Source organism: Carcharodon carcharias, chromosome 1, assembly GCF_017639515.1.
Source record: "Carcharodon carcharias isolate sCarCar2 chromosome 1, sCarCar2.pri, whole genome shotgun sequence".
Taxonomy (NCBI): Eukaryota; Metazoa; Chordata; class Chondrichthyes; order Lamniformes; family Lamnidae; genus Carcharodon; species Carcharodon carcharias.
The window spans coordinates 115,053,408-115,077,265 of record NC_054467.1 but is presented as its reverse complement, the minus strand read 5'-3'; the positions used below and the strand labels follow the sequence as shown (position 1 = coordinate 115,077,265).

Sequence of the window (23,858 nt, the reverse complement as noted above, 5' to 3'; positions counted from 1 at the left end):
GCAAAGTAGATTATACATGTAAAGTGATGGATTGTAAACATTATTGTGTAATCTGAGGCGATAGTAAGCTCAGGTACTGGCTACAATTTATTTTGACACTGGATAAATCTTTTTTTTTTTGCTTGCTGGATGTATTTATGTCCAGTGGCAGGACTTCCAAGCTGATTAAAAAATCAAAGCAGGACCCTCTTTCTCTCATTACATAGATTATACTGTAAATTGAAACTATAATGGGAAAGATTTGCTGCATTGAAATAATTTGATGAGCTTTAGTAACACTTGGAGGCTACTGATTTGCAAAATTGTATCATTGCACAAAACCTTTCTGTTTTTGAATAGTAAGGGCCACCTGAACTAGAGTCTATGTGCACAACATTGCTTCTATGATGTGCTAACATTCTGCATTTAGCTGCAGTCACAGTTCTTAGTGTTATTGGAACAGCCTCCGTAGTTTCACTTTTTCAAACTCCCGATTGTTTTTGATGCTGGGCTGACTTCTGTTTAATTTATCAAGTTTTGAATGTGTAGTTTCTTACTATTTGCTTCTGCATTTTTAAATGTTGATTTTAAGCAGGGTTAGTAGCACCCATCTCTAACTTCAGTATTTGATATTTTTTATGTGTACACAGTTTTATTAATGTCTTATCAATAGAAGCAGTTGTTTTATGCCACATTCTTGTTATTGTAGAAATAATTAATGTTTTAAATAGATGTAGTGTACGCATGTCTTTCCACAAACTCATATTATTGATGCTGTTGAAATTGACTAATTTCTAGGATGTTAAGCTTAAAGGAAAGAGCATAGGCTAAAACATGAAAGCTGAACTTTCATAAGTATTCTTGGCACATAATGTACAAGAAATACATGTTCATTTTGGCATACACATTCAACGAGGAAATAACTAAAAAAATGTTGCGAGTCTAGTCGTATCACAAGTAGTTGCACTTGTGTTTGCTGTGAGTTGCAGTGCCAGTGTTGGAGTGTGAACAGCAGTTAGGAGGTGTTGATGACAGATTGCTTTTTAATCTCCTTCAAGCTAAACGAAGTGACGGCCAAGTTCAGCAGTTCCCAAAGTACAGATTAGCAATTATTCAGCAACTGCATCAATCTTTATTAAATGTAGCAGATTTAATGAGCTTGCTATAATAGTTTAGATGGCATTTAATAAACAATCATAAGACGAAGCATTGTAATTTTTTTCCATGATTATTGCTCTTTTCTTTCAGTGACAATTTTGTCATGAATAAATAAAAAAATTGTGTTTTTCTTTATTACAAATTTGCAGGGAACGATGGTAACAGTACTTCAAACAGTGTCTTTTCACCTCTGAAGTTTGGGCTTCCATTTAGTTGGAGTTAAAGTCTCCACAACAAGGCAATCCATTATTTCTTTTTCTGAAAAAAAAAATCTGCCAGAGTTTAGTACTTTGAAAGCCACTTGGGTTGAGTCTTTGTCCAATTCTTCTGTTTTCCACCCTGGCGAGAGAACTTCGATGTTTGCCGCCATCACAGATGCTCACCACATGGGTACTTGTGGCGTGCTGTGTTAGTGCATTGTGAGGTCCCAAAATGCTGCGGTAAATCTCTTTGATTAGTAATTGTAAATATGTGAACTTTTGTGGTCTCTGCCCAGCTCAGTGCTAAACGTTCCTTACACTTAGGGCTGATTTGTGTTAGTTGGGTAATCTTGCTCGTAAAGAAAAGTACAAAGCCTCACAACTTAGAAATGAAGAGCAGTGTATTGCTGAAAGATAAGTTCTTCTGAGTTTGGGACTGAGGTGACATTTTGAGGAATTCATCATTTCATCCAAAATTTTATCATATAGTTGCCCTGTGACCTCCTCATGATGCCACCGGAATACATGGTGGAACAATACTCTGTTATACAGAATGGTTGCCTCCTCGTTTTCCACTGCCGAAGGCAAAATAAAACATGACACAACCTGTAATGATTGAAGGTATAACCTTTCCTACTTTTAGGGGGTAATGTGATTGTTCTGACGAATGAACCCTAAGCGCTGGTAATCTGGGGGTTGGAGCTTTCTAGTCGTGGACCTGGTTCAAGCATGTAGCTTCTAAAAGAGCTCTGTAATAAAGTTATCTGTTTCAAGTAAGGAACCTGTCCAGTGCATCAAGTTCATTTGGTGATGAGGATAAATTAGCTCCGATGCTGCACCTCGCCTTGTGAATGTGAGTACATCAATTCTTAAGGAAAGAAAAGTATACTCACCAGTCATGTCATTCTTCGGCAGAATTTACTTTTATGAAGCAGACATGGAAGACTGGAGCCAGTGTGTAGGGCGCCTAGGTTTGTATCTCGTGGCAAATGAAATGACCGCAGAGGAGAAGCTGAAAACAATTCTTTTGAGCGTATGTGGTAGCAAGACAAACAATCTCATCCGCAATCTGACGACTCTGATTGCGCCCAATTCAAAATCTTTTAACAAATTTGTAGACGCCATGAATATGCATTTTCAGCCGAAACCATCAGTAATAATGCAGAGGTTTCAGTTTAACTCCAGAGTAAGGGCCCCAGGAGAGTCGGTCGCAACTTATATAGCAAAGTTGAAGCAGTTGACTGAGCACTGTGACTTCGGAGACACATTCAATGACATGTTGCGGGACCGGTTAGATTGTAGCATTCACGACAATGCCATTCAGCGCCGTTTACTTGCAGAAGTTAATATCAATTTGAAGCACACCATAGAAACAGCATTAGCCATGGAAAATGCTGTGAGGGACTTGCAGGCTTCACAGGACGTGCAACATGGAGCAGTTCTTCAATTAGGGCGGGAACCTGCCACTGGGCGTGGCACGAAAACCAGAGAGACAGCTGTGAGGTGGGAGACAGTCTCTGCTGCTTGACAAACAAAAAGGCATAGTGGAAGCATCTCTGCAGCAATTTAGAAATTAATCTGTTACAGATGTGGGGTTAACCATGTACCGGGAGCCTGCAGATTTAAGGAGACAGAATGCCATTACTGCCACAGCAAAGGCACATAATAAAGCAATGCAGGGCGAAATCAAGACAAGCCCATAAGACAGCAGACCAAGATGATTGAAGCGCATAATATAACGGAACCTGAAGCTGCCGATACAGATATCGATTCCTTATAAAATGTCAAAGCAGTAAAAACTGAACCAAGCATCATCACTCTTAAAGTGAATGGGAAGCCTCTAGTCATGGAGGTGACACAGGAGCATTGACCACAGTGGTGGGAGAACACATGTTTAAATAGCTAAGTGGAGGTATCCAGCCATTGGAACAAACCATGGCTCAACTGAAGACATACACTGGAGAGTCAATATAGGTAAAGGGCATCGTCACAGTACCTGTGTCCAACAGGCAATAGACAGCCCAGCTCCCAGTGATCATAGTGACAGGTGAAGGATCTAGTCTTCTGGGCTGTGATTGGTTACAAAAAATTAAGCTCAACTGGTCAGAAATCTTTCAGTTGAGAACAGGAAGAATCCCTGAGTTGATAAGGGAATTTGACAGTGTAATTTAGAATGCGTTAGGAGAACCAAAGGACCTTCAGAGGATACAGGGACCCCTTAGGGCAAAGTTGGTTCCACAGAAAAATCATGAAAAGAAACAAAACGAATATAGGGCCACTCTGAACAAACTGAAGAAATAGTTGGCAGAAAAACTGAACAATGTTCAATGTTCCAGGAAGAAGCCAAAAGATAAAAGAAAGAGACAGCTGATTGAAACAAAGAAGGCTTTAGAAAGAAAAGTCATGGAACTTTCCAAGATGGTAATGAAGCCATGGGTAGCTGAACCAGCTAAGATTTTACCAGAGAGAAATTTGGCCGATGGTGAAATCAAGATGAAGGATGAGACAAAATTCTGTGGCAAATAGAAAAAAAGACAGAAATCAAATCAGAAAGACCAATAGGCTATGTCTCCAAAACCCTCTCTGCAACCGAGAAGGGTTATTCACAACTTGAAAAGGAAGGTTTGTCAGTAATATTTGGAGTGAAGAAATTCCACCAGTATTTGCATGGATGACATTTCACCATAGTGTTGGACCATAAACCATTAATGGGTTTATTCAGTGAGATAAAGCCATTCCGCCAGTCGCCTCAACAAGAATTCAACGCTGGGCTTTGATACTATTTGCGTACGAATATACGTTTATACACCATCTGATATGCATATTGCGATGCAGATGCACTCAGTCGTCTTCCATTACCAGAGAGCATTGTACATGCTCCAGTACCACAAGAAGTTGTGCTTGCGCTGAATTCCTTGGACTCTTCATCTATGTGTGCAAAGCAAATAAGGAATTAGACAAATAGAGATCCAATTTTGTCAAAAGTCCGAGACATGGTACTTCAAGGATGGCTAAATTCACCAGTGTCTGAAGAGATAAGACCATTCTATGCCCATAAAACAGAGTGAAGTTGTCAAGATGGAATCTTGTTGTGGGGATCAAAAGTTGTCCCTTCACAAGGAAGAGAACCACTCTTGACAGAGCTACACAGTGCGTATCCAGGCATATCGAAGATGAAAATGCTTGCGCGAAGCTATGTCTGGTGGCCAGGCATAGACAGTGAGATTGAAGTCATGGTCAAGCACTGTCTCCAATGTCAGCAACAACTGAAGTTGCCCATTTCTGCATCACTGCATCTGTGAGAGTGGCCTGGTTGACCCTGTAGTCTACATATAGGCTATGTAGGTCCATTTATCGGTACCATATTTTTATTGATCATTGATGCACATTCTAAGTGGATGGATATGTATGAAGTTAGATCACTGATATCATGTGCAACTATTGAAAAGCTGCGCCAATGATTTAGTATACATGGCCTATCAGAAGTCATTGTTTCGGATAACGGCACTGCCTTCACTCGTACAGAATTTCAGAGATTCATGAGTTTAAATGGAATTAAACATATTAAAACAGCACCATATCATCCCTCATCAAATAGGTTAGCAGAAAGAGCAGAACAAACATTCAAATCAGGAATGAAGAGGTTATCTGAAGGTACTTTAGAAACTCGACTTTCACCTTTTCCTTTCTTTTATCGTATGACTCCTAATGCAACTATAGGTTCAACACTGAATCACTGATGAAACGCCGCCTACGTGCAAGATTAAGTCTGGTATTTCCAAATTTAAGAGGGGAAGGTAGAGAAGAATCAGATTAGTCAGAAATTGAATCAAGATATTCATAACAAAGCTCGAATTACTGTGGGAGATATAGTTTTCGTGTGGAATTTTGGAAATGGACCTTGTTGGGTTCCTGGTATAATTGTCTCTAAAGCAGGACCATTGTCAATCCAGGTGGAAGACTGGATTATTCAAAAACATGTGGATGAATTAAAGAGTAGATAGACATTCCAACAACTAGCTATTCCGCCTGTAATTAATGTCAAACCTTTAATCCCTGAAGTGACACATCGACCTAGAATATACATACCTGATGTCTCTGTTGAATTGCCTATTCCTGGACGGCCACTTTCTATGGATGTCCCTGATGCTACAGTTCCTGATCATGTCGATCCAGTGGGAGAATCTCAAGTGGTAGAGCTACGCCACTCTAGCCGAATTAGAGACTTAATCTTTAATCACATGACCTCTGTATAAATGTATGTGTTGGTGATTAAAATATTATTTGTAAATAGGAAATGTAAAAAAAAAAGGGGAGGAAATGTAGTGATTGAAGGTATAACCTTTCCTACTGCCTTTAGGGGTTATATGATTGTTCTGACGAATGAGCCCTAAGCATGGGTATTCCTGGAGGTGGAGCTTTCTAGTCATGGACCTGGTTCAAGCATGTAGCTTCTAAAAAAGCTCTGTAATAAAGTTCTTTGTTTCAAGTAAGAAGCCTGTGTGGTACATCAAGTTCATGACACAACCCCTCCTCTATTGTTTCTTGAGACATTAGGTCTGATTTTAACTTTGTGTAAGTGCATGGGTTTGACTGAGTTAAAATCCTTCCCATTGATTCTATATATTTTTTCTTTGATCTCTGGATGTGCATCATGTTGGGCAGAACTTCATTTATTGCTCATTTGATTCCACTCTGATGGTTGTGAGAGCCACTTTAAAGCAGATTTAGAGCCAACCACACAGTGTTGGATTGGAGTCACTTGTAGCTAGGGCTGCCAGGTTCCCTTCCCTGAAGGGCTTTGGTGAACCAGTTTATGATTATCTAATTGTTTTCCTTGGTTACTCTTTTGGTACCAGCCCACAGATTATCAGATTCATTGAATTTAATTTCACAACTTGCCTTGGTGGGATTTCAACTCATGACCCCTGGGTTTCAAGCCCAGTATCACTGCAAGACCACTATACAGTCAATGTTTCATTTAACCCTTAGGTTCCCAACAGATCCAGGTTTTTTATCTAATAAAAGCCTAGATGTGGCGAACTGGTTGGCACTGTGAAAGACTCACTGGCCTTTCACCATTGGAACCTTGGTTCAAATCGTCCTCTGTCAGCTGGATGTAAAGGTCCTCCTATGTGCAATAGGTTTGGGCAGGCTGAATGCAGCTCCTGGTGGGTGTGGCCTAGCAGCAGAAAAGTCACAGGGTAGAAGGAATGTCACTTTGGTATAATGTGGGGTGCTGCTCCGAGTTTGAGGCACAAGGATTTTGTTGGGGCAGAATAGGGGGACTTTATTCTGCATCAGTTGGTGATTGATAACATTGAGACCTTCGCCTGGGTATAGTTGCTGTGTTTCCAGAGGCTCGGGAAACCCGGCGTACACAGTTAAATTTGAAAAGTTGAATAACAATGAGGCACATAGCCTCATTATAATACTTAAAAGTGTTGACCTGTTCCCTTGGAATGGGTTGGTTGCCAAACCCATTTGATTTTTTGCTGTGATAGTTCCATCTTGAGTGTTTGAAATGGAAAGATTTCCACTTTCCAGCTCAAAAATCTCTCTCCGTGGTGAGCAAAATAATCTAAAACAATTGATTTTATAAAGCCCAAACCTGAAAGGATGATTTGGTCACATTGTATTTGCACCCACGTGGCTCTTTAAGGTGTTCTTCCTCATCAAGGCAGGAAGGAGACTTTTGAACAAATATAATTAACTCCAGGCCCTGGAGTCTGACAGTCCTCAGATTAGTAAACCTGCCTGCAGTGCTGACAGAGTTAAGAAAAAAAGGCCTTTTGTGAGTTTGGCGATATCTGACCCAGGGTAATAATTTGGTTTAATTGAGTACAACTTGTTTTTTGTTGTAAAATGAATGAAAGGTTTGGGATCAAGAGTAACTGCTCCCTTTTTTTTTTCAAAACCCTCTAAAACTACCGTGCTGCATCTCAAATATAATCTAGTAAATTCAAAGCTATAAATTCAGAGTTTTGTGATTTTGTAGTTCCATGAAAATCAGCATAGCGAATGATGAATCGAAAAGGAGGGTATTACATGTGAGATGACAGACATGTACAAAATGCATAAGTTTGTGTGAAGTCAGTACATATATGCATGACTGATGAAATTGTGAGTTTCTGCTCTGTAAAAGAAAGAAAAGAATAACTGTTAATATAATTTGGGTGTGCTGATCGTGTATGAGTGGGTAACAAAGAACACGTGCATCTGCCTTCAGAAATGAGCAGGAGGAAATAAAATCAAAAGCAGAAAGTTTTCAGGATTTAAAACAAAATAGGATTTTGCAAGGTGAAAGCATGTAGTTCACATGGATCTAGAAGAATCAGAGCAGTTTATGCATAAGGTAAGCTTACGGATAGGGCTCTAATGGCATAATACCCCGCAGAAGCAAAACTCAAATGATTTGTGAAGTCATCTGAACTATAAATTCGTGTGATAACTCTAAACGTATTCTATGCCTTTTTAAAAGATTTTCACATAAGACTTTGGTAATCACTGGGACCCAGCCATGAGCGTTCTGCCTCTTTATTGTGTATATTGAATATGTCAGTGTCTGGTTGTTTACTCATTCTATATTTAAGCCACTAGGTAATTGGAGCAGGGTGGGATGGAGTTTCCAACATGATGATAAACAAAATAAATAAGGAAAATGAAGGGGGAGGAAATGCTGTAGTTATAAGGAAGCAATCCAACTGAAGTTGCTGGATCTTCTTCCTGTTGGGGTACATAAAGTCATATTAACCAAAAACAAAGCTTGAATAAGAGCAACCTCCCCTTGTCGATCCCCACTCCCTAACCCCATTCCTGAAATGTAACAAAATGACCATCTCATAAGAGCATCCAACATTCTGTTGTAGCTCTCTGCCTTGACAAAATACATTGATGTTGTTGATGTAAATTACATTGATGTAAATACCAGCAGTACTGGTTCCAAAGCTAAACCCTGGAGGGGGGTGGGGGGGTCGCACTTGCTGCTCCCTACCCACCACCCATCCCCCAATCCGACATAATTCCTTTAGCAAGTACCTAATGGTTTCTGCGCTTCTACCAGTTCCCTATCCATTCCAAGATTATCCCAAGTCCCCACAGTTTTGAGCCTAATTAATAGCATTTTGTGCTATGCTTAGTCAATTGTCTTTTAGAAGTCTTGTTGCACAGTGTTGTATGATTTCCCAACAGTTCACTTGGGTTACCGCTTCCTCAAAGAAGCAAGAGAGATTGGTCAGACGGGATCATGTCCTTTTAAAGCCGTGCTGACTATTGGTTGCTAGGTTATTGTTCTACAGGTTATCCTGAAATTTCCTGATGATTATTTCTATTATTTTTCACTCATTAAAATAACTCTAATGAGCCTGTGGTTGCTTTTGTCTGTTTTGTTACGTTTTTGAATATGGGCATTATATTATCCTGTATCCAATTGACTAGTACATTCCCTGTGCCTGTGAACTCTCACACTGATTGCTAATACTGTACAAACCTCCTACTTAGTCTCCCTCAGTGTTCTGGGATAAATGTGATGTATCCCTGGAGATTTATTTGTTTTTAGTTCCATTAGGCTGCCTAGAACTTCCATCTTAGTTACGTTAAAGTCATTAATTTTGCTTTGATTGCTTCTGTTTGGGAAATATATGTTTCTCATGAATTTCCTGGTGTATATTTAAAATAAGTGTGATGGACGGGTGCCTTTGAAATATTGAAAGAAGTGGTACCCTGTAGTACCATCGCTGAACAAGGTGCAACGATTCTCACGCTGGTCATGTTGTAGATGGGGAAAAGGGGAGAAACTACAAAATACCTTACAAAAGGAATTGTTAATTCAGAGCATTCTGTAAGCCAGAATGTTGGTGAACTGGAGACCTACAATTACCATTACTTTTCACTTCTGAATGCTAATCATAGTTGGGCATTGAATGCATATTCTGCCAGCTACCTGGTATATGTGCTGCCCAACAGGATTTCAGTCAGAGTTCTGGTAGTGATTGGCATCTGTGTAGTTATTGTTAAAGTTTTAATGCAGCACAAGTTCAATATGACAGATTTCAGTCTTTCCATGTTGAGCATGAGATCAAGACCTTTGGTTGTGCCTTGTACGTTTGTAGACACTGACCTCTGCTTATGTGCTGCTTGTCCCTGTCTGTCAGGGAGCAAAAAGCCATCCGTCTATAATTGGCATCCTTTGTAAACGATGTGTGTCAAAGCAATGGTAAACTCAACCATAGCTAGGAACATACCATTAAAATGAATTATGTTTGCATTGCGATTTTAGGTTAAGTAAAACAACAACACAAACTTGTGGGATGTGAATTTTAGCTTTAGTCTTGATGCAACAGTGGCCTGAGAATTTGATTTGTTTGTGTGCTCGAACTATGTGCTCAGAGAAGTGCTTGAGTGACCAAGTTTCGGTGTTCTTTGCTGTAGTTAAGCAGATGTCCCTTGCTTGGCGGAACTCCAGGGCAGTGTACTGTGAGACCCTGCAGGGCAAGTTGCTGCTCTTGGCTCAGCTAGAGACTGGAATGGGGGGAGTCTGTAACCCTGAGAGTACTTCACAACCAGTGGTAGTTGCTTGCAGTGTTGCATTGGCAGAGGCTGCTCAGGTATTAAGGATTGCTTTCCTCTTCTGTCAGCCAGGACACATGGTACACTGATCAAGAGGCTGCCAAAGCAAGAAGCTGGGTAGGAAAAAAAATCAAAAAGCTAAATGAACCATTTTCAGTAAATTAATTTCATACATAAACCTCCATATGGAAAATGTTGCTCTTAAATATTAATTCAATGTTCCAAATAGCAGGACTGTGGACTGAATAGACAGCTGGCCTTTTCGCCTTCACTTTGTCTTTTCTGTAAATACGGGACCTGGAAACAATCTGAGAAGAACACCCCTATCCCCACAGACCGTAATATTTTACACAGTCTTTTGCATATACCTGTCCAGAGTGCAGTACCATTAGTAGAGTAGCGAATATATTTGATTCTGAGACATTCAGGAAGCACTCACTGAGACATGTGATATAATAGTTGAATTAGTCCTATCACTAAAACAATCTGCAGTGGGTACTTTTTGAATGGAGTTGCCCAATTAAATTAGCTTAGTGTGTTATTCTTAAGTTGCACAGACGTTGGACAGTGCTTGCAAATACATTGGTGGGATTTTCCGTGAGCGTTGACCTTGGGCATCTTTGGCGGCGTGAGTGGACAATATGGCGAGAAGGCTAAGAATCAGCTTCACGATGTCATGAAACCAGTTTGCAATCGCCACTCTGCCCGTCAGTGGCGGGACATGTTTCCCGCTGTCGGACGTCGGGAATTTCATTGTAATACATCTGCATATCATGATAAGCTCTGCTCGTCGGAATCATCCCCCCACACTGGATCATCCGGTCACATGATTGCATGCTGACATACAATTGTGAAACACATAAGCGACGTGTATCTAGCGAGCTGCACTCCGCTCGGGACTTTGAGGTTTGTTTGCCTATCTTGCTTCAGGCAGCACTCACGGTCAACAACCCCAGGCTTCGCAGATAGCACCATATCACTTTTAGGGTGGCTCACGGGCAGGTATCTACCTATCAGGCCAGACATGAGGCGTGGGTGGCTGCAGGGCTAGTTCTTGCTTGGGGAATGAGGAGAAATGGCCTCAGGCAATGGAAGAGGCTGCAGGGCGAGGGCTGTACTGAGGAAGTGGGGTATCCCAGGGTGTGTGGGGGCATATGTTGACATGTGCAGATGGCCTCAAGATGGTGAGGGCTAAGGAGGCAGCCTCCAGAGGAGATAAGGCCAGATGGAGATGTAAGGGTGTGTGTGAAAGAGTGAGTGGTGATGTCCTTTGAGCTGGCAGTGAGTGAGATGCCAGTGAATGTGTGATGGGTTTGAGTGTGTGGGTTTAGAGTGATGAGATGGTTTCCTTACCCTGGTGGGATGGATGAGATCATTCATCGTCTTTCTGCATTCGATAGCCAACCTCTACTTTGCAGCATTGGCACTGGTCATCACTGCCATCGCCTACCAATCCGGAGTGGTGAGATTGTTGGACTTCCTGCGGCCAGAGCTGGGATAGAGGACATTACGGCGGGCCTCCATGGCACCCAAAAGGCGTTCCAGGGATGCATATTTGAATCGGGGGGCCGCAGTCTTCTTGCCTTTTGAGGCCATGTCATCTGTGCAGTAATCCTCAGCTGGAAACACAGAAGTTTGTGCGTGGCTGCACTTTAAATATCGTGCCCGGCATGAGGCAGCAGTGAGGTGATGGCGTGACGGGCAAATGAGAGCTCGCCCACCATTGAAATGGCATTGTTCCCGGGAATGTATGATTAATGAGGCAGGATTGGGATGATATGATGTGAAAAGCCACCAATGTTCTTTTTCCCGCACACTAGCACGCTTAGTGAAAATCTGGGACGATTCCACCCAGCATCACTATCATTATTTAATGTGATAGGGAATAGGAGGCCTTTGGTGAAGGAGGTGAGGCCACTAGATAACTGATGCATGTAATGCATCACCACCTGCAAGTTCCCCTCCAAACTACACACCATTCTGACTTGATATTGATATTATGTTGGAATTTTCTTAATTTTTTTTTCTCTGTATTATCAGCAAGATGGGTGATTGGACTGCCAGAGAGCTTTTACAGACTTTCTGGAGTAAGCAAAAAATGACATTCTATTTCATTGAGGTCTCACAGCTGTGCAAGGCAGAGAAAGTAGCTCTTTGGCTTGTTCATGTGCTGTCCCAGTGACAGATAATGGTCTGGAAGTGAATAGCAATGAATTAATGTAAGAGAAAGAGAGGACAGTGAATATTGTAATGGAAATGAAATGTGGATAACAAGACAAATGCATATGAATGTAATCTGTATCTCGTAAATAAATAAGCAGATACATGGGCAACATGCCAAACTGTTTAAAGTGGGAACATGTTTTTAGTTGGTTGACTATATTTGTGCAGAACTTCATAACACTTGGTGCATGTGTTATACATGTTCCCTCTTTTTATACAGATTATGATGTATAGTGAAGTGTTGAAAAAGGCTTGTTAAAACATTTTTTAAGTGCCTACTTTAGCCTGATAGACACACAGAAGCACTTGATACATAATAAGTGATTTGCACACTTAGACCTTGTCTGTGTTCCCTGTTCTTCTCTATGTTCTGATGCTGTGAGCAAAAGAACTTGAATGTTGAACTGTCATTTCAGGTTAATGGCCACATCACTCAAACCTAGCGGAATCAAAATTCGACAAGAAAAGAAAGATAAAAACACACATTAACCTTGAACCCTTGGCTTTAAGGGATCCTTTTTTTTCTTCTGAAGCTAGGATAGTGAAGGGAAGTGGTTAATATGCATTTATTACAATGGCCTTTAAATTATGCAATGCAAATATTAACATGAGATCACTTAATCATTTTTATGAAACTCCTTTGCCTACTTTTTAACAAAAACATTAACACATTTATGTGGCAGATACAACAGTCTCAGAGAAAATCATTAAGCATTTGTATGCTCATACTTACATTTTGTAATTTCGAGGTCTTTGAATAATTGGACGTTGCACTCTACAAGTGACTTGATTAACCACATGATGAGCAGTTTGTTACCAGATGTTTCCCACTGAGCTTTTTAATGTGTGATGTCTCTTCCAAGTTCAAACAAATTTTTTTGTGCTATTTGAATTTCTCTTTTGGTCAAAATTAGTGTTTTGTTGCACTTAATTTTAAAGGGAGAGTGGATGCGCTGCACCTATGGTAAACCCGGGGACATGGCGACAATGGTTGATCTTAACGGGCAGACCTCATTACTCTAGACTTTCTCACTGGTCTACATAAACCTGACCAGATCCACTAGCTGGTTGGAGGTCAGAAGCAGAAATTTGGCAGCTGGGTACCCAGGTGAATGACACATGGGGCTCTGACTGACATCAGGAGTAATCAAATCAACTGTCTGCAGCAAATCATTAAGATATTCCTTAAACACATCTGAAATTTCTACATAGGCAGCGCGCCGTGAAGATTTTCCAGCTATTGCTTCTTCACATAAGGAACTCTGTTGTCAGAGTATGCTGCCCTGGAATGGAACAAGAAACATCTACTTAAGCACAGTGAAGAAGATTGAAACTTGGTCACTTGAACAGATGTACTGGGGCAAGGGAGGTCCAAGTACCCCTGCTCCTCATGGGCCACAAGGAACCTTTTAATTATATTTAATTACTTAGTGCCTGGGCCTCTTCTGATCCACAGTCCACCTCCCAGCAGGACTGACCTGACAGGTAATGCTCCTCCACTCAGGCCTTCAACAAATATTGCAGCCCAGACCCAATCGTTGTATTTGAAGAAAGGCCTTTCCTCCTTACTGGAATTTTCCTGCTTGGCTTCTCAAAAGAGTAGATTAACATCAGGACAGAGAATGCTGCTGGATCAAAGGGGGTAAGTGATGCCCTCATTTCATCTATCCACCCTGCTCAGTTTCCACTTGGTTTTGTAGTTAGGTCCAATCCTACCTTTGGCTAGAGGTCCATGTTCCTGTAAGTGGTGCTTAAAAGATCATAAGAAATAGGAGCAGGACAAGGTCATTCGGCTGATCTGGTTATGGCCTTAACTCCACCTTCCTGCCTGTCACCCAACCTTTGACTCCCTTGTCAATCAAATTTACTCTTTACAAGCTTACTATAGGTAGAGTACCTCAAATTTGATTACCTGAAGACAGCAGTGCCCAAAACTTGGACATTTTTATAATGTTCCATACGTCAATTTTAATTGGGTAAAATTAGGAAAAAATAACAACCTGGACAATTCGGCTAGACACTGCATTGGTGCTGTGTGGCTCCTGATTAGTTACTGGCTTCATGCATTGCTCTATCCCGCAATCCAAGTGACCCTTGACCTTACCCAACCCAGCTTCACCTGAAATGCCCATGGGTCCAAACCGCCTCACCCGGAATCTGGCAAGATCTGAAATCCAACATGGCCTCAGTCCCAAGGGTAGCGGATTTGAGGTATTTTATAGGTGATGTTCTTCGTATAGTTTCTGGTAACTCCATTAGTCCTGATGAATGAGAGTGGGAGATTTACTGAATTGTATATATCTATGAAGTAAAACTGTTCGCTCTCCATCTTTAACTAGATGAACATTAATTTAAAATGGACATTCAATCAATAAACGAGAAACAGTCTTCTGTCCATTTACTTGACTCTTCGTAAATTGTTACTATTACTATGCACAGCATTAGTTTTCAGATAAACCCTGACGATATCTAGCTCTACTTCTCTACCCCCTACCTCGATTCCTCTACTATTGCTAAATTATCAGACTGCTTATCTGGCATCCCATACTGGTTGAGCAGAAATTTTCTCCAATTAAACATTGGGAAAACTGAAGCCATTGTTATTAAACCTTGCTCAAAACTCTGTTTCTTAGATATTGACTCCGTCCCCCTTCTTGGTAACTTTCTGAGACTAAATCAGATTGTTCACAACCTTGGTGTCATATTTGATGCCAGGATGAGTTTCCGACCATATATTCATAGCATCACTAAGATGACCTATTTACACCACTGTAACACCACCTGACTTCATCCCTGTCTTAGCTCATCTCCTGCTGAAACCCCCATCCATGCTTTTGTTACCTCTTGTTTTCAGTATTCCAACACACTCCGGGCTGCTCTCTCACATTCTACCCTCTGTAAACTTGGGGTCATATAGGCTGCTGCCTGTATCCTTACTTGCACCAAGATCCATTCACCTATTACCCTTGTGTTTGCTTACTTCCAGTCAAGCAACGACTTGATTTTAAAATTTTTATCCTTTTTTTCAAATCTGTTCATGGCCCCACCCCTCCCTATCTCTAATCTCCTCCACCCCTACTATCCTCTGAGTTACCTGTCCAGTGATGTTTGTGAAACCTGGTATGTTCAACAAAGTATGAAGATAAAACAGAGGTTGTCTTGGGATCGAAACCGGACGTGGGTTGGGGGTTGTGGGTGCGATTCCTATAAATTTTTTTGGAAGTAATTTTAAGACCTTTTATGCACCATTAACATGAATTACACCCGAACAATAGCAATACTATCTGAATCAATTGGCAGCTGTACACAGATCAAAGAGCGATCTGTTTGGGCTGATCAGTCATCATTCAGAATTCAGAATCAAAGAAAAGGGAATTGTGCGAGCAGTATTTTAGGGTTTAAGTCGATAGAAATAATTGCATTTAAATGCAATGTAAAGTTAAAGTCAACAGAGGAAGTCTGGACCAGTGGGGCGTTGTCAATAATGCGCCAAGCTCAATTGCAACTCTCCACTTTGGTCCTGACCACTTCTGCTGATTTTAAGTTTAAAGCATTCATTTAAACTGGAGTGGATTTCATGTTGTTGCGTTAATCACCAGATCAGTGACACTCTCAATGTCACTTGTCTGTAACTAAACATACTGGTGCTAGTGTATAAATCTCAAGTATAAAGCGGTTTTGTAGTTTAACTTCTCAGATTTTGAGTACACGTTACATAGGCTACTGAATAAACTATTTAAGTTAATAAAGGACAGTGCCAAGAAAAAGTTCTCTTCAAAGCTATCACCTTCACTCGAATCAGTGTGTGTGAAATCATGGCATTGGGATCAGAGCTGTTTCATTAAATTTGATGTAGGGGTGCACTTTATTAAGGAGTATTTTGAAATTCCTTTAAACATTTTTATAAGGTGGTGGTTCTTGTTTTAAGAATTAGAACCTCTTAAACCTTGTATATTTAATGTCTGTTGCCTGCCTTGAAACCTAATAATTCAAGAAATGCATGTACTAGTCAGCCAAGAATTAACAAAGGGAACATGTGTAATTGATTTCAGTGGGTGAGTGGTGCCAATTTGCCAATGAACTGGAAATGTATGCTGCATTTCCCTAACTGTAAAGAAAAGTATTTCTTGTGTGTGTTTACTTTACAAAAGGTAGAAGATCATAAATGAACTAAAGCCCTATATTTAGATTTCTTAATATTTCTCTCTTTGCTACAGGACAATTTTTACTCCAATACTGTAATCAAAAAACCAATGCTAAATAGTGCTGCTGCATGGTTTTGTTCAATAAATTATTTATAAGATTTCTGAAGTGTTTTGTTGCTTAGTTCAATAGGAATAAAGGTTTTGATGACAAGGCTTAGGCTGGATGCAGATTGGTTACTTTAGGAAAGCAGCATAAAGCCATGGTTCAGATTGAACCAGTTTAACTCTCCTATAAAGCTACAGATACAGCCAGTTGCCTGTTAGATTAAACAAAGGACTTTTTCACCACATGTAATGCTAAGCTACAGTTATGATGTGGTGGTTGTCCAGAGTTAGGATAATGAAGCATACTCGGTAGCAAAAGAAACAGAAATTCAGGAAGGTTTATGTGTGTGGATTTTGGTGCAATAGAATATAATGCTGAGCAGCTTGGTAAACATGGCTACAGTAGAGCAGCACAATCATCCTTCACCTCAGTGTCTTGATCAAAAGCACATACTTCTACTCTGCTTGCTGTAGAAGTCCAACGTGAAATGAATTTGGGAAGCCTCAATTCAATTCCTAGTCATTACAAATTTCCTAACAAAATATTGCTTTGAAATAAGTATACTATTTGAGATCTCATAGCTCAGGTGGTTAAGACGTCAAGCCTCATTCCCATCAGGTTAGAAATGGAACAACAATTGCAATATCTTACTCAAAAAGACCATTAATTGCCCCATGATGGAGGTTACATAGGGGGAAAACAGGGCCAAGTTATTCAGCTATGATGCCCCTCCTGTTTGACTAATCTGCTGACATTGGCTATAATGGCTTACATGTGAATTATCACCCCCTGCTCAAGATGCAGGAGGCTGAACATCAGCAAGAATATCTTCAGAAGAGTGAAATAGGAAAATAAATTGTTTAAAATCTGCTAAATAATACTTGGAACTGCAACAGTGGTAGCAATGCCACAATGGCGTATACATTGTTGAGCTGACCCAAGCTGACAATCATAGGACAGACCCTGCAGCTGAAAAGGACATTGAATCCGAGGAGCTAAATGAAACCTTCAGAGACTTGCCATACAGTAAGTGAGCACCCTGCTTTATCTTTGTTGGACTGTATTTCATTTTTGATGGTAAGCATGATCCCATGCTTATGTGTTTGTATAATTTTAAACAAAGTGTAAAAATTTGATTTTCCAAAATAAGTTTATAGTTTGAGTTCTAATAAATGGCATAATTATAAACTGTATAATGTAAACCTCAGCAGTTGAAAAAATATTGAGTGTTGCACCTTTTTGTAGTTATTGTGCGCAATGGCAAGCTGTGAGCACTAATTATTGCACTAATATAAAATAAAATCTTAAATCAGACATTTGAAATCAAAAATTATGTTCCTGTTAAAATCCAGGATTTTTTTTTTCCCCAGGCCACATTCTTTAAAATTTGTTATTGCACAAGATATGTGAACCAGCTTGTTAGGCACGAAGCTGATACATGTCCAACAGCAGCCAGTGGCAGAGAAAAATATCAGGAGGATAAGGAAAATATACAAAGGAAGAGAAAGACAATGTGGGTAGTTGGTAAGAGGAAAGGAAAAGATCAGAAATAGCTGCTTGATTTATTGAAGAAAGAACTAACTTACTGAAAAGGAAGAATTAGCAGAAGGAGAGAGGATGGCAGGAATGTGTTAGATGGTTGAAAAATGTAAATAAATTAAATTAAGAAGGTGAAAAAAATGGTAAGCATAAAAAACACCCAGTCAGCAGTAACTTGTTTCATCGCTTCGCTGTGTATAATTGCTGTGTGTTTTTTTTCCTCGATGGTGCCTGCCCTAGTTCTCACTCTCTGTTGGGTTTTACATCCTGCAACTGCTAGGCTCTTCAGCCCCAACTATATGACTCGCAGTGCCCTCAACTCATTGCTCAATAGTGGCTGTCATCTGGTGACTGAAGGTGCCAGCTGCCATTCCCTGATTTCCAGTTATGTGCGAATGATTTTGCACACTTGTTAATTCCAGGAAAATTCAGATTTCAGTAGTACACAGTACAAAGAAAAGCAACAGAGTTTTTCAAAACAAACCCAGAATGCTCCATGCATGCTAGGGCACGTGAGATGTATGAAAACAAGTGTGCCAGAATTTTTCTGCTTGTCCCTAATTTCTGCAGAGGTTGAAAAGCATGGGTGATACCGCGGCACAAATGAGTGATGATGTGGGATTCTGATCCTAATTGTGCCAGATTTAGGAAACGCCCAGCAAAGGCCAAGTAATTCCCCACAGGGAGGAAAAGGACGTTAGGGTCCTTATTATCTTGGGCTCCTCACATCATAGGCTCAGCAGCTTTGATAAGCTTGGGAACAGTTCTCCAATTCATTGTTTCAAATAGGGGAAGTGAGTGCAGCATAGGAAGAAAACGATAACTTAGGTTGGGAAAAAAATAACATTGCAGAATGAAATGCAATACTATCTGGTGTTCTTGTCTACTGCACCTCTTTCCTAAATCCAAATTTATTTTTGTAAATCCTCACACATTTTTGATTAGAAACAACACTTTTTATTCTGGTGTTTGCCACTTTTTTCAACCACTTTTAGCATTCCTTTTATCCATTTCACATTGCTACGCTTTTTAAATCATTTTTTAATAGCCTTTTCGATGGAAATAAAAAGACAGTTCAAAGTGAATAAGAGTAATTAAAATCAGCTTTTATTGTCAACTGTATACATGTCATCCAGTCAGTGGAAGTGGGGAACAAAAACAGAATTACCTGGAAAAACTCAGCAGGTCTGGCAGCATCGGCGGAGAAGAAAAGAGTTGACGTTTCGAGTCCTCATAGTTTTTCCAGGTAATTCTGTTTTTGTTTTGGCTTTCCAGCATCCGCAGTTTTTTTGTTTTTATCTCTGTGTTTAATGGAAGTGGGGTCTAGTTTGGTGATGGAGCCCTGGATTATAGCCTCTAGAAGGTAGAAAAAATTTTATTAGGCCCCTTATCAAGGGGGCTAAAGGTTCACACACCTTTCTGGGGGGAGGGGACCACAGCCAGGATTCCAGCTTCTTCAGCATGGTCACCTTCATTCCCTCTAAGCTGTGCAGTTGTGTAGCAACCTGAATATTCCAACACAAGCTACGCAGAAGTCAGCCCTTTAAGTAAATGCGCATGTGTGGCCATGAAGAACATTAAAGAGCCTGTGCATTTAAACAAATTGGCTGCTCGTTACAAAAAAAAGTAGAGTGCACATTGGTCACCACCTGAGGTTTGCCTCCAGTTACGCATGTGCCCATCAGTTTATGTAAATTAGACAACTTCACCATGATATCGTGAATAATTGGCAGGGTTAGCACCTGAGGTCACTGGGGGTCAAATCTTAGCATTTACACTGGGACCTACAGCCTATGGGTTTATGGGCTCCCACCATTGTTGTCGTGGCTTCACCCACTTAATGGACTGCTGCAATGGTGGGATAGAAATTATCGGAGATTATACACAGAGGAGCAGATGTGATTTTGTTGTTAGTAACATTGCCCGAGTACTTAACCTGAGTCAGGCTTTGAATGATGGCCTTAGCCTGCAGGGGTTTTTCCATGTGATAACGGTGTCAGTGAACTGCTGTTCTTTTCTATCTTCTAGAGGCTATAATCCAGGGCTCCATCACCAAACTAGACTCCACTTCCATTGAGTGGATGACATGTATACAGTTAAGTTGACAATAAAAGCTGATTTTAATTATTCTTGAAATTAAAATCTGATATTTGCTTCAGCATAAAGAATATCATCCTCCCAGTAGCATCTATTTTTTTAAATTGCAGGCCCAAGTTTCCTCTTAAACCCAAAACCCAAATGGCACAGCTTTTGTTGCATCAGTGTTGTACAGGAGTAGAATATTTGATTCCTCCAGCTAGCTCTACCATTCAGTGCGATCAGGGCTGAACTTCTACTTCAATTCCACTTTCCTGCCCACTTGCCATATCCCTTCATTCCCTGAGAGATCAATGTCCTGGAGTTACCATTAACCAGAAACCGAACTTTACCAACCATATAAACGCTGTGGCTGTAACACCAGGCCAGCTGGGAATTCTGAAGTGAGTAACTCACCTTCTGACTTCCCAAAGCCTGACCACTATCTACAAGGCACAAGTCAGGAGTGTAATGGAATACTCTCCATAACCTCCAACAACACTCAAGAAGCTTGACACCATCCAGGACAGAGCAGCCTGCATGACTGGCACCCCATCCACCTTTCGACATTGGAGGACACCATCAGACGCACAGTGGCAGCATGTGTACCATCTAGAAGATGCACTGCAGCAACTCACCAAGGCTCCTTCAACAGCACCTTCCAAACCCATGACTTCTACCATCTAGAAGGACAAGGGCAGCAGGCACATGGAAACACTTGCAAGTTCCCCTCAAAACCACACACCACCTCGACTTGGAACTATATCACTGTTCCTTCCCTATCATTGGATCAAGATCCTGGAACTCCCTTCCTAACAGCACTGTGGGTGTGCCTGCACCAGACAGACTGCAGTGGTTCAAGAAGGCGGCTCACAGCCATCTTCTCAAGGGCAATTAGGGACGAGCAATAAATGCTGGCCTTGCCAGTGACACCCACATCCCATGAAGATTTAAAAAAAGAAATGATCAAAAGTCTATGGATCTCGGTTTTGAATGTATTCAACGATGGAGCACCTACAACCCTCTGGGGCAGAAAATTCCAAAGATTCGCAGTCATTTGAGTGAAGAAATTTCTCCTCATCTCAGCCCTAAATGAGTAGCTCCTAATCCTGAGGCTGTGTTCCCAGCCAGTGGAAATAACACCAGTGTCCACCCTGTCAAGCCTCTCAGGAATCTTGTATGTTTCAATGAAATTACCTCCCATTGTTCTAAACGCCAGGGAGTATTGGCCAAATTTACTCAGCCTTTCATCATAGGACAGCCTTCTCACTCCAAAAACCAACCTAGTGAACTTTTGCTGTACCACCTCTAAGGCAAGTATATCCTTCCTTAGGTTTGGAGATCAAATCTTTGCACGCTATTCCAGATGTGGCCTCACCAAAACCCTATACAATTGTAGAAAGACTTTCTTGTTCTACTCCAATCTCCTTGCATTAGAGGTCAGCATACCATTTGCCTTCCTAATGATTTGCTGTGCTCAAGTAAGTCTCTCTGAATATCAGCGTTTAAAAGTTCCACGTCTTTTAAAATTGTTTAGTTTTCTATTCTTACTATAAGATGAATAATTTCATGCTTCCCCTCATTATACTCCATCTGATACCTCATTGCCCACTCATTAACCTGTCTGGATCTCTTTGCAGCCTGTTGTGTGTCCTCCTGACAATCTACATTCCCAGCTAACTTTGTATCATCAACAAGCTCAGATACATTACTCTCTGACCCTTTGTCTATGTTATCAATAAAGGTTTAAATTACTGAGGCCTTAGCACTTATCCTTGTCCACTCCATTTATAACCGCCTGCCAACCTGAAAGTGCCCCATTTCTCCCCACTCTCCATTTCCTGTTCATTAACCAGTCTTCTATTTATGCTAATCTATTAACTCAACCCCATAAGCCCTTATCTTGCATATTAACATTTTGTGTAGCACCTTATCGAATGCCTTTTGGAAATCCAAGTATACAACATCTACTGGTTCCCCTTTATCTGCGCCCTCCCAAAAAGTTCTCATGAACTTATTAAACAGGATTTCCCTTTTGTAAAACAATATTGACTTTGTCTGATCATACTATGGGAAGAATTTTCCCCCAGTCAGTGGGGGAAGTTCAGGAGCAGGCGCATGTGGGCACGCCTCCAATTGGCGCCCTCGATTGGGGGCGTGCCGCCATTTTACGTGGGTGGGCAAATTAAGGCCCGCCCAGCGTGACGTCCGCCAGGAAGCGCTATGCGCTTTCTGTGCAGGTGGGGGAGATTCCCTCAGCCGGGAGTGCGCTCTTTTGCGCATGCGCACGAAAGAGTGCACTCATCTCCCTGAGGCTAAGTACTGCCTCAGGGAGATCGGTGCCAAATTTAAAAATGGTAAATGTAGAGAAACAAAATTTCCCTGACATGTCCCCTCATGGAACACTGTCACATGAGTTGGGTAATGTCCATCGCTTTTAATTAAACTTTTATTAAACTTTTAAAAACCTACATGAAACTTTTTGGTGCTTTTTCTGAAGTCCGCCAGGGCTTCCGGCCTGCCTGCCAACCTTGAAGTTGGATGGGCAGGTCCATTAACTAGTTCAATTAGTTTTTAAATGGCCTCAATTGCCTGTTGACAGGTTGGCGGGCACACAGCTGATTCGGCTGCGCCCCCGCCGACCTGAAAATTGAAGTTACGCGAGATGACGGAGTTCCGCCCGATGTCATCCCGCGTCAGTGAGCGGGCCCTGCTCCCTGCTAGCCGACCTGAAGATCCTGGCCTATTATTTTCAATGGGTATTATTAAAGCTGCTTTAATAATAGATGCCAGCTTTTTTCTGACAACTGACATCATAATAACTGGTCTGTGCTTCCATATTTTCTCTCCCCCTCTTGAATAGTAGTGTCACCACTGCTGACTACCAATCTGCTTGGACCTCTCTAGAGTCTAGAGAATTTAGGCAAATCATAACCAATGCATCCACCAACTCTACAGGTACTCTTTCAAATCCCTGGGATGTAAGTCATCTGGTCCTGAGGATTTGTCGGCTTTTAGTTCCTTAAGTTTCTCCAATATTTTTTCTCTGCTGATATTAATGACCTTAAGTTGCTCAATCGCATTAGCCCCTTGGTCACCTTCTATTTCCAGTATGTAATTTGTGTCTTCTTTCTACTGTGAAGACAAAATATTTGTTCAACATTTCTGCCATTTCTCCATTCTGTCTGCTAAGTTCTCTTGCCTCTGCCTCTAAGGAACCATATTTTAACTACTCTCCTTTTTTATATATTTGTAAAAGCTCTTACAACCTGTTTTTATGTTCCTGGCTAGTTTGCTCTCATTCTATTTTTTCCCTTTCTATCAATTTTATGGTCAACATGTAATGTGTGCTGAGGTCACAGATGTGAATTGCATGTGTCTCTGAATCTGAAATATAGTACAAAAACTCTGGAAAATTTCAATTTTTTTCTCACAGTTGTGGGGGGTTGGGTGGAAGATTAGTTCTTCTGATTTGCCACCTCAAAAAAAACATAGAACATATCACTGGAAATTCATTTTAAAAATCATCTTAATAAATTTTAATCAATCCTAAAGAGTGAGATAACTCACATTATTGAACCCACTTGCTGCTTTTGTTATTTGAAAATTATTGCAACTTAGTGATGATTTGAAGCCTTGTAACCTACAAAGAAATAACGTTTTACAAATGAAATAATCTAGTTGAACTGGGAATATATGCTAACTTCCTATTCTTCAGTTTTTCTCTAATGTGGTTACCCGAAAATGGAGAACATAATCAAAATCCCTCCAGAATTGGATAATAAATGTTGAACATTGCTGAAAAGAGAGACATGTTGCTGAAGATTTTCAATGTGCACTCATCAGGACAAATGCAAGAATGCC

The 23,858-nt window shown here is 40.8% G+C and overlaps 1 protein-coding gene across 8 annotated transcripts in view; it reads left to right on the top strand.

The window, feature by feature from the left end:
- Nucleotides 1-23,858, top strand: part of LOC121280429 (LIM domain-binding protein 2) — a 330,324-nt gene that overhangs the window by 1,089 nt on the left and 305,377 nt on the right. The window lies entirely within an intron of this gene.